Raw genomic sequence first — 12,317 nt, 5'->3', positions numbered from 1 at the left:
AGTATTGCTTGGACCAAGGAAATAAACCTAGGATGAAATCCATAAGTACAGAAGAACGGAGCCATTTTGATCGAACTGTGATGGGCACTGTTGCATGCTACCTCTGCAAGCCATAAAAATTCCACACATTAATCTTTAGTGTTGAAAACGTAGCAGTGGAGGTATTGTTTCAAGGTTTGGTTAAGAAGTTCCGTTTGGCAGTCTGTTTGAGGGTGAAAGGCAGTGGAAATGTTGGCTGAGATTTGAAGGGTTTTACACCATACCTTACAGAATTGGCTAGTGAATTGCGAACCCCTGTCAGACACAATTACCGTTGACAAACCATGTAAGCGTATAATGTTTGTAAGTAACAACTTGTCCAGTTGTGCAGAAGAGGGAATTGCCGGACATGCTATGAAGTGTCCCATCTTGGTGAGGCTATCACCAACTACCAATATGGTACTACATCCTTAGTCTTTAGGCAGGCATATTATAAAGTCCAGAGATATATTTTCACAGGGCTTCTCAGGGGTGGGTAAAGGATGAAGTAAACCCTGTGTCGTTCCATGATCTTATTTAGCTTGACTGCTGGTCTCACACTGTTTGACTTGTCTTTGTATGTCTCGACCAACTGTAGGCCACCAAAACTGACGTAACACCTTCTCCAGCGTTTTTTCCATTCCTGTATGTCCTGCAAAGGGATTCTCGTGACACCACTGAAACACCAATTTCTGTAAATCTATGCAAGGGACTAACAACCGTCCCCTTATCGGTATCCCTTTCTTCAGTTGCCAGGCGGGATTGTTTCTTAGCCAGTTCTTCCATTTAGGTTTCTTCATGTTTTGTTTTATTTGCTCACAAAACTGATCCCTTTGTAGAAGGCCAATTATCTTATTGGAGGGAATAATTGCCTGCTCTTATGGTTTCGTTGTTTCTGTAGTACTGTCATGTAGTGAAAGGGAGTCTGCTTTCTTGTTATCTACTACAGGGCGATGTGTTACCACAAAATCGAATTTGACAAAGAACAGCATCCATCTTAGCTGCCGAGGGGTGAGTAGTCGAGCTGATTTCATGAACTGCTGGTTTCGGTGATCAGTATAGACATTGATGGTATGTTTCGCTCCCATCAATTAATGTCTCCATTCTCCAAAGGCCTCTTTGATTGCTAACAGCTCTTCCTATGCAATGGTATAATGTGATTCTGCTTGATTCAATTTACGAGACATATATGCCCCCGGGTGGAGCAGTTTGTTATCTTTATTTCTTTGAGACAACACTGCTCCTACTGCCACATCAGAAGCATCCGCTTCTATTACATAGGGTATTTCGTTGTCAGGATGTGCTAGGATTGGCGCAGATGTGAAAGCATGCTTCAATACCATGAAGGCTTGCTGGGCCTCATCTGTCCATTGGAAGGGAACATTCTACCTTAACAGTCTTGTGATGGGTGTCACTACACACGAAAACTGGTTAATGAAGGGCCTATAAAAGTTTGCAAAGTCTAAGAAACATTGTACATCCTTCACGTTTTGTGGCTGGGGCCAGTCCATTACAGCCTGTATCTTGCGATGTGCCATTTCCTGTCCTTTAGCAGATAGTATGACTCCTAGAAACTCTACCTTTTTCACATGGAACTCGCATTTGCTGAATTTATAAAATGATGATTCTCTCGGAGTGTTCGTAATATGGCTTGAACATGCGAAGTATGGTCTTCTTTGTTGGAGTATATCAAGATGCTGTTGATATAAACTATGGCGGTTATGTCTAGGTATTTCCTGAGTACATCATTCAGGAAAAATTCAAATGCTGCCGAGGCACAATCCGAATGGCATGACCCAATATTCGAAAAGCCCATATCGAGTACGGAATGCTGTCTTCCACTCGTTTCCCCCTACACATTCTCACCAAATGATATACACCCTTGAGATCCAGTCTTCTGTATACTACGGCTTGACCAACCTGATCCAATAAAACCGAAATCAAAGGCAATGGATACCGATTTTTCATGGTAACGTTCTTTAAGGCTCTGAAGTCCCCACAAGCCCTTAATTCGCCATTCGCTTTAGGGATGAACAACAAGGGCTAGGCTGCTGGGGATTTCGAAGACCATATGAATCCATTCTTCTGATAGGTATCTAGGTACTTCAGTAGGTGTTCATTCTCCGGCTCTGTGAGGGCATAGATCCTTCCGCATGGTATCACTGCTCCAGGGGTCAGGTCAATTTGGCAGACTTATACTCGATGCAGAGGTAATATGTTTGTCTGTTCTTCATTGAATACATCCTCTAGGTCGTGGTATTGTAGGGGCAAATCCACCTCCTTCTCTTCGGCTGTGGCAATTACATGTTGCGCAGATAATGTCTTTGCTGGGTTTTCCTGTTTTGTCTGATAATATTTCAAGCAGTAAGGAGACATGAACTCCAACAACGCCTTGCTCCAATGAATTAAGGGGTTGTGCTTACGCAACCAAGAAAGTCCTAATATTATACCATATTGTGGGGCTTATATGATGTTAAAGGTTAGAATTTCCCGCTGACTATTTCCACATGTGACTTCCATTTCATTAGTGTTGTAACAGATGGGTCCTGACGCCAAATGTCGCCCATCTACTGCCACTACTGTCTCTGGTCCAGGTTTTCTAAGGTGTACTAGTTGTAACTTATTGGCCAACTCATTATCCATAAAGAGTCCAGTGCCTCCGAAATCCAACATATCTTTAAGGTGTGCCACTGCTTGTCTATTAGTACTTGCAATGTTATATAAAAATGAACCGATGGATCTCTCAACCCCTGATTGCCAGAAGGAACAATATTTTCGCCCAAAAACTTCCCGTCGTGTCTTCTTGAGCTCTGGAGTTTTCCACATTCCTTACTTCTGTGGTGGCACTGGTTTGCACCTCCCTAGCCCTACCTTTTGGCTTGACCAAGCAGTCCTTTACATAATGACCTTTCCTCCCGTAGTATAGGCATAGACCATTCTTCCTACATTGTTCTCATTCTTCAGTGGTGAGAGAAGCTCTTACGGTGCCTATTTCCATCGGCTTTGTGGTATTACTACCGCTTCCCATGGCACTTCGGTTCCTCTCAAATCTGGTAGTGGGTCTGTCGACTCGCCTTCTTTCATTTTTGCGTTCTGCTAGTCTATGGTCCAATCTTAAAGTCAGATTGATGAGCTCCTTACGTGTGGTGGACTGCGAATCTATAGGTGCCACTATGTCCTTTAATTCATCCATCAGTCCTTGGTAAAACAAGGCAGCTTGTTTTGCTTCCGGCCTGTCGGTTTCAGCTATCAACCGTTGAAAAGTGTTGATATATATCAATAAGTCTCTGTTCCCTTGCTTTAGCCCGAGTAGTTCACGATCTGCGGTAAATGCAGCAGCTCTTTTATCGGACACCCTCTCGAATTCAGTACGAAAAGCCCCCCAATTATATAGTAAGGGGTCATCACATCGTACCAGTGGAACAGCCCATTGCGCAGCGTCTCCAGCTAAATATCAGATTGTGAAGGCTACTCTTGACTGATTGGTAGGAAAAGCCTTAGGTTTACAATTAAAATGCAATACTATCTGTGTGAGGAATACCCGCACCTTATGGGTATCTCCTGTGAATCTTTCTAGTGTGGCTAGTGGAATTGGCGTGGGCATATCTACACTAAATGGTACTGCTGGTGAGGAGAAGACTCCCCAAGAGTACCTCCCTGTACTTACGTCAAAGGGGTTTCGCTGCATTTGTTCGATTTTCTGTCTAAGGGCTTCGGTTTTTGCCCGAGAGGCAGCTAAATCTTGTTGTGCCGCAGCCAGGACTACTATGACGTCCTCTAAAGTGGCCATCTTTTGTATCAACCCGCCCAGGAGGAATTAAATACGTGGGCTGATCATTCTGTCAGTGCGATGATTCCACGGGAACGGTTCGATGACTAAAAGGGGTCCACCACTCGACAGTCCCAACCCTGAGTGCTATAATAGCGCAGGTGAATGGGATGATCAAGCGGGGGAAGGAAAGGGAAGGGGTCAGCAGGGAGGCAAAATAATAATGATAAATAAAGGTATGTACAATATCCCCCCTAAGCTAACTATTTTAGCTGCCCTACCTGACAGACCCGCCCCCAGATTTGAGAGGAACCGAAGTGCCATGGAATTAGTATGGGTTTGAACATCAGAACTTTCATTTCTGTATTTTAATTGCTGTTATGTCTATTTCTGCTTAAGTTGACATTCGGGCCTATTAGGCCGCAGTACCCAAAATGGCGTTCTCTGAAGCAGATGCTACCATGAGCACGTGATGACTTCTGAGCATGCCCAGATGGCTCTTGAAATCACAAGGTAGTTTGAACTCCTGACATCGTGTTCCCTGCCAAGGACGAAAGTCGGGAACTTGACTGCAAGCCAGAAGATGACCAATTCAAAGTTAAGGAAGAGACAAAGAGAGGACCTAGCCGTAGGACCCTTTTACCTTGGAAAAAGATACAACTACTGTTTCCCCGCCGGGAAACTAAAACAGACAATGATAATTTGAGAACTTTGTGAAAAGTCATTATGGAGAACCAGTTTACACTGGGAAAAACTCAATAAACTGCAGATAACCCCAAACTGTCCAATCAGAACAGTTGGTCTGCCCCTAAAATTGCTATATCTAAAATGAAGTAAGGCAGAAAAGGGTATAAAAACCCTCTCATCAATCATTACGTGTCGTTGTGGGTAGAGAGAGTGGGTGTTGGAGTTGGAAGGGTTGGTTGCAGCAGCGTTCGTTCGTTGGTTCGTTCGTTGGGTCTCAGTTGTGGCTGCATATATCTTTGGGTTATTTCTTAGCGTTTCGCAAAATTCTGTGTGTGGAATTGGTCCATGCTCCGGATTGATGTTCGGACTTTGCTGAAATTCTGAACTTTACTACGCTGTATCCTGTATTTTGCTGATGGTTTGATCCTTTGGTGAGGATTGGACTACCTGTTCGAGGGAGCCTTCCTTTGAGAATGCAGATACCTTCCTGTTTGATCTGAACCTGTCATCATCTTTCAATTGGTAATGATTCAATGTACTTTTCTGAAAATCTATGTCTAAGAGTAATTTCTGAATGTTCATATTTTTCTCGTTAATAAATGTAATGATCAAATAACAAGCGCTAGAAAACAAATGACAATTTAAGAGTTTAATTAACTGTAAGATAAACAAAATTGAAATAATAAGAAATTAGTTTGTGGTTCTTAAATTAATTACAGAAAATAACAAATGTTTTCCTATGCTTTAATTGTGTTTTAGCTGGTTCTAATTCACCATCAACCAGTCCAACTAATTGGTCCATCGACCAAGTAGTGGAGTGCCTTGATGTTAAAGTCAGGATTCTGAAGCTGTATATAAAATGTGTATATTATGTAAAGCAAATTAATCCTGATAGGTAATAAGGTACCCACATGTCCCGTGCCTTTTTCCTCTCCTGTGTTACAGATTCGAGTGAAATTGATTGAATGACGAGTGTGTTGGTGTTATGGGCCCACCAACGAATGAGTGTATGAATGAGCTGTTGTGAAAAAGAATCTGTGACGTAAGGAGAATATGTCAATGTTTTATTATTGTATTGGTTTGATGATTATCAATTTATGTTTAACACTTTATGTTGAGTATTGTTTATGTTAAGTGTAGTTGGAAAATTTGAAGCTTCGGAGAAGTAGGAAGTGGATTTATGTGGCAAGAGAAGTCACATGGAATTGAACATTGTCTGGTTTCAAGAATTGTGATAACACGGAATTGTGTTATGTTAGGGAAATCTCTGTATGCATGGGTGTGAGTGGAATAGTAATAGGTTCTCGTGTGAAACTCTGGCCTTAATTCTCAGGAGCATTGGAGTCTCCACATGTGTTTTATCCCCAGAGAAACAGGTTTGCCTTTTGCTTGATAGAATGGTAAGGTAGAGGGATGTGCTAATTTATCGGCGAAAGGGAAATATTCTGTGGTAGGGTAGAGGTAAGGGATGTATGACGTTACAACGCACACTTTTACAACGCATGCATTTACAACGCATTTTTTACAACGCATAATCCATTACAACGCACTACACTTACAACGCATGACACTACAACGCATTTTTAAAAACTACCTTTACAACGCATACCATTACAACGCATAATATTACATTGCATTTCAGGTAAGTATTAGATAGTATAGGGGTAAAAATTACTTTTCTAACTCCAGGGGGTGCAACAGTAGGGTAAATGTTGGATAGTATAGGGGTAAAAATTACTATTCTAACTCCAGGGGGTGCAACAGTAGGGTAAGTGTTGGATAGTATAGGGGTAAAAATTACTATTCTAACTCCAGGGGGTGCAACAGTAGGGTAAGTGTTGGATAGTATAGGGGTAAAAATTACTATTCTAACTCCAGGGGGTGCAACAGTAGAGTAAGTGTTGGATAGTATAGGGGTAAAAATTACTATTCTAACTCCAGAGGGTGCAACAGTAGGGTAAGTGTTGGATAGTATAGGGGTAAAAATTACTATTCTAACTCCAGGGGGTGCAACAGTAGGGTAAGTGTTGGATAGTATAGGGGTAAAAATTACTATTCTAACTCCAGGGGGTGCAACAGTAGGGTAAGTGTTGGATAGTATAGGGGTAAAAATTACTATTCTAACTCCAGGGGGTGCAACAGTAGGGTAAGTGTTGGATAGTATAGGGGTAAAAATTACTATTCTAACTCCAGGGGGTGCAACAGTAGGGTAAGTGTTGGATAGTATAGGGGTAAAAATTACTATTCTAACTCCAGGGGGTGCAACAGTAGGGTAAGTGTTGGATAGTATAGGGGTAAAAATTACTATTCTAACTCCAGGGGGTGCAACAGTAGGGTAAGTGTTGGATAGTGTAGTGTAATATTATGCGTTGTAATGGTAGGCGTTGTAATGGAATGCGTTGTAAAGGTAGTTTTTAAAAATGCGTTGTAGTGTCATGCGTTGTAAGTGTAGTGCGTTGTAATGGATTATGCGTTGTAAAAAATGCGTTGTAAGTGTAGTGCGTTGTAACAGTTGCGTTGTAAAGGTTGTTCCCCAGAGGTAAGCGCTGCCTACATCATGCGGACGTGTTTGGGCTCTTGGAGGACAAATCATTAGATATGTTGTTTTTAACTGAGACCTGGCTTGACTCCACCTCTGACCCCATCGTCTCCCTGGCCACCCCTGTGGGCTATAAGATCCTCAGAGCCGACCGCCAGGGGGGGAGGGGCGGCGTTGTAGCCATTATATATAAAAATATCTGGGATCTTCGCTTGGGGGATACCACTGCATGGGCAGGTTGTGAGGTGCTTGATATCAGCGCCCACCTGTCAGCCCATTTTACTCTTGGCGCCTCCTTGATTTATAGGCCCCCTGGTCCGGCTGGCCCTTTCCTCCAGGCGTGTGGGGATGCTATCATCTCTAGGGCGGTTAGGTTCTCCCACTACATGGTCTTAGGTGACTTTAATATACATATGGATCGACCCGATGCTAAGGAGGTGATTGACCTGCTGGATACTCTTCAACTTGCTCAACTTAACCAGCACGTCCGCCTTCCTACTCATCAGGCCGGCCACATTTTGGACCCAATTTGTTCTAATTTCGACATCTCATTAAGGGATCCCCGCCCGGTGTCCTGGTCTGATCATTATATATCCTATTTTTCCTGGATGGTATCTAATGTAGAGACACAGGTGCGTTTCCACCAGAAGCCAGTTTCTGGGAAAATTGATCCCTTTGATTTTAAACAAGCCTTGGACGCCGCCAGGCCCGTTTTGTCAGGTCAACTGGAGGAATGCCTGTCAGGGTTCACTGGTTGGGTGTCTAGGGCAGCTGGTTCTGTGGCTTCCCGTCGGCCCATTAGACCCGCCAGAGATGCGTCCTCTAAACCGTGGTTTTCTTCGACTCTTAAAGCAACTAAACATGATTGCAAGATCTTGGAGCATGCCTGGCGCAGGAGTGGCTATTGCCCCTTGGCCAAGAGGAAGCTTAGAGCAATGCAAAAAATCTATTATGCTGCTATTGCCACGGCCAAAGGGCAATTTTTTGCAGCTCGCATTGACTCCGCTAGAAATAATGCCAAATAAATCTTTGCCATTGTGGAGAGTTTCACATCTCCGTTGGCTCAAGCAAGTGTCATTCCTTCCTCTCTTGCCTGGTGTAACACTCTCTCAGGTTGCTTCAGAGATAAAATTCAGGCCATTCAGGCTACATTTCCCTCTGGTAACGGTTGCCGTGAGGGGTCTCTGGCGGTACAATCTGTGGCTCCCACCTGCTCGCTGTCAGCTTTTAAACCAGTCGACCCCCTGGAATCTCTCAAAATCCTTCGGGGACTCAAGTCCGGTTCTCCCGCGGACGCCTCCCCGGCCAGGCTTTTGGCAGCGGCAGCTGAGAGTGTATATATAGAGATGAACTTTATTATTAATCTGTCTCTTCAGACAGAAGCTGTTCCCCAGGGATGGAAGCAGGCGAACATTCTGCCACTTCTTAAAAAACCCTCTTTGGATCCACTATCGGCCCATCTCCCTTCTACCGGCTATTGCCAAGGTCTGTGAGAAGGTGGACAATAAGCAACTTACAGAAATTGTGGAGACTGAGGCACTACTGCATCCAGCACAATCAGGATTTCAAGCCTCTCACAGCACTGAGACGGTTTTGGTTGAGGTGGTGGAGGTCATCCGGGAGTGCCTCGATGCCGGTGGAAGGGCATTAATTCTGCTGGACCTCTCAGCGGCATTCAATATGGTCCCACATGCTCTTCTTTTGGCCCGTCTTGCAGAGGTTGGTGTGTCAGGGATTGGCTGGGGTTGGCTCAGGTCTTTTTTGGAGGAGCGGGCTGAGCAGATTTGGCTCCCTCCCTTCTCCTCCTCTTCTCAATTGGTTACCACTGGAGTTCCACAGGGATCCTCCCTTAGCCCTCTCCTCTTTAACATTTATATTACGCCATTGATATATCTGGCAGAGGAGCTCGGGGCTAAGGTGATGGCCTATGCGGATGATACCCAGCTTCTGTTTACCTGGGATAAGACCTCTGATTCCGTCTCAGCGGCGCAACATTGTCTAGTTTCCATTTTTAATTGGTTGGCGGATGCACAGCTTAAGTGCAATGAACAAAAATCTGAGATTTTGTTCTTTGGCAAGTTTCCCGCTGATTTTCGAGAGCAGTTGTGGCCGCGGGACTCCCCACTGCCCCTTTCTCGGGGACAGCCCGCTAAAAACTTGGGAGTTCGGTTCGATGAGAGTCTTTCTTTTTCAACACATATTAAGAAAACAGCTGGTTGTTGTTTTGGCCTACTCAATACTCTCTGGAACTTTTTCCCACTCCTTCCGCAGGCAGCAAAAGAAACAGTTACATGTGCGCTGATTCTGTCACGATTGGACTATGCCCTCTATGCCGGCGTCCCTGGCTATCTGCTTAAAAAACTACAGGTGGTCCAGAATATGGTGGCTAGACTGCTTTTGGGAATCTCGGCAAGGAATAGAGTAGCTCACCAACTTTGCTCTCTTCATTGGCTGCCTGTGACGGATAGGGTCAAGTTCAAATCTTTGGTTTTGGCTCATCGTGCCCTCTATGGCTACGGTCCCCTCTATCTTCAGAGGCGCTTTGCTTTTTACGTTCCTTCGCGGGACCTTCGATCCCTGACCCTTCGCTTTGCTCGGGTTCCGCGTTTTCGGTTCCAGAGGTTGGGGGGCAGCTCCCTTGTGGTGAAGTCAAGTGTGGCATAGAAATGCCCTCCCCTTCGCCCTTGGTTCCATACAGGACCCAGTGGTGTTCAAAAAGAAACTTAAAACACATTTTTTTGTCTGATAGCCTCTCCTTGCACCCCTTTGGTATCGCACCGGGACACTCACGAGTATCCGAGCGCGCTATAAATGGACATAACATAACATAACATAACATACTGGAAAGACAGAATTCTTGTGTAAATGAACAAAGCTATCTCTTTTGTTTAGCGAAACAGGCAATGGAGATGTTTTATGTTGTTACTAACAGATTTTGATTAAAGAAAACGTAAGAAAAGTTTGCCGAAAACATTTTGTAAAGGAGGGGTCAGCAGGAGCAGTGGGCAAGGCTGACGTCAGAAAGACCGCGCTGGGATTGGTCAGCGGTAGAAAGACAAAGCTTTCACTGATTGGTGCGTTAGTGTGAGACGCGCTGGGATTGGAGAATTACAAGAGTGACGTAGATGCTCCGGATTGGTGTGTTAGTGTGAGTTGCGCTAGGATTGGTCAGAATACGGAGAAGCCGTGAAGAGGTGATTTGCGGAGCTTAGTTGATTAAGAACTTTTGAAAATAAAAATGATGTACTATGATCCACCTGAAAAAGAGAAAAAGTCATGGTTTGGAAAAATTAAAGACCTATTTAAAAAGGATAAGCCAATTGTAGGGAAGGACAGATACTTCCACCACCGAAAACGCCTGCATCATTTATGGTGGCGAAATATGGTTATCATAACTGTATTTGGTTGGAGAATTGGGCAAAGTATACCAAAGATGATGGAGTGTTAGCGTTTCCGTAAAATGGTTCATTTAGTCTGGCAGTACTACGAAATTTGAGAGATAGAATGATGAGATTGGAACCAAAACCCAGACCTACCCAATTTGAGGCTTTGACTGAATGGGAAGAAGAGATGTATGAAAGGGAAAGACATCGGAGTGGGAGAAGGTATAATTATGTATTTGGTAGACACTATGGACAAGAAAGCCATGATGACAGAATGAGAAAATGGCGAAATACAAGCATGACTGATGGTATGTTTCCTTTGAGAAATGCTAGCGAGATGAGTGGTAGAAAATGTACAGAAAAGAGAAATAACACAGAGTCAGAAGGTTACAGATATGGAGGGAGTGAATCAGAGGATGAAGTGCTGGAGGACATGTTTTATTAAAAAAAAACTCCATATCAGCAGGGTTCTGCGTTGGTGATGCCAAGTGCACCACCACAGGAGGCTGTAACGATTAAAAAAAAATTTGAACAAATGCCGAATTATTTTGGAAAAAATAATCCATTTAAAGATTCAGAAATGTCACAGACAGTAAGAACTGAGAATGAAAAATCTGCAGAATTAGCTAGAACTACACTGGAATTAACTGAAAAGATTAGAGAATTAACAAAGAATATGGAAGCAGTGACTGTGCCTGTAACTATAGGACCAGTAATACCCGTTGTTGATAAACAAAAAGATAGTGAGCATTGTTTAACTGTCCCGTATAATTGCGGTATGCAAAAGGAGAAAGAAAGGAGTAGTTCAGGATGAAATGAACGGAAGGTTACTGCAGGAATATCGGGATTAAGTACCCCTAAAAATTTTACTGTAAATCAAAGTCCAGCAAATAAGACACCTATGGCAACAGAATCCGCAACGGAAACCCCAGAGGGAATAGCAGATAAAATGAGAATAGCGACAACCCCTGTAGGACCAACATCTGAAGAATCAAGTGACTGGTTAAGAAGTTTACAGAAAAAGGACACAGAACCACAACCTTTAGATGTGGCAAAATTAAAAGTGACTTTAGAAGAGTTAATTGTAGGAACCATTCCAACTGATAAATTAAAAGCATACCAAGATGAGGAATTAATGTTTTTGTATAAAAGCCTAACTTGGAGAGCAAGGACTTTGCATGAAAAACTAGAAGAGACGGCGGGTGAAATGGGAATAGATTTTGAGAAGGTCATTACAGAAGCCATACAGAGTAGATTTTACTGGAAAAGACATTGAAAATTTGAATACGACAGGTAGGTTAACCCAAATTAAAGAATTAATTGCATTGTTAAGAAAATAAGGGGATGTGGATCGATGGAAAAGTAGATGGTTTAGAAGGCGAGAGGAGACTACAGACAAGGCCTCTCTAGCTTTCCCAATGAGAGAAAAAGAGCCAGTGGTAACAGAATGTCCCATGAGAGAAATTCCTGGAGGAGGATATGTACATGTTCCATGGACTAGACAGGATATTTTGTTATTTACAAATGATTTTCTGAGGTTGAGAGAAAAACCAGTTGAATGGTACAGACAGGTAGATAGGTTTGTCAAACTTTCAAAGGTATTGTGGATAAATCTGAATGGTCTTTTTGATATAATTGTGCCTGCAGATTTATGGACAGAATGTAAGATTACAATAGATTAGCCAACACAAAAGTATCCTAGGGATCCTAAAACGGGAGCCCCAGATCCAGAAGTAATGAAAAAATATGATCAGGTAATTATTTTTTTGAAAAATAAAGTACCTCCGAAAGAAACCGATTGGGTAAAGATTGACAGAACTCACCAGGAGGCTAAGGAATCGGTGCATGCATATTACGAAAGGTTACTGTTGGCTTTTAAACAATACAGTAAAGACAAGAAATTAAGTGAAAAGGATTTGAG

At 43.1% G+C, this 12,317-nt stretch overlaps 1 protein-coding gene across 4 annotated transcripts in view; it reads left to right on the top strand.

The window, feature by feature from the left end:
- SLC16A5 (solute carrier family 16 member 5) overlaps nucleotides 1–12,317 on the top strand; it is a 529,473-nt gene that overhangs the window by 241,070 nt on the left and 276,086 nt on the right. For 2 of the 4 annotated variants that reach the window (XM_085617058.1, XM_085617057.1), the window contains exon 3: nucleotides 968–1,029. The exons of the other annotated variants lie outside the window; for them this stretch is intronic. The gene's annotated coding sequence lies outside the window, so the exon portion shown is untranslated. The remainder of the gene's footprint in view (nucleotides 1–967; nucleotides 1,030–12,317) is intronic. 4 annotated transcript variants of the gene reach the window in all.

Source organism: Triturus cristatus, chromosome 7 (assembly GCF_964204655.1).
Source record: "Triturus cristatus chromosome 7, aTriCri1.1, whole genome shotgun sequence".
Lineage (NCBI taxonomy): Eukaryota > Metazoa > Chordata > Amphibia > Caudata > Salamandridae > Triturus > Triturus cristatus.
The sequence above is the reverse complement of the archived record's forward strand: the minus strand, read 5'-3'. Positions and strand labels throughout refer to the sequence as shown.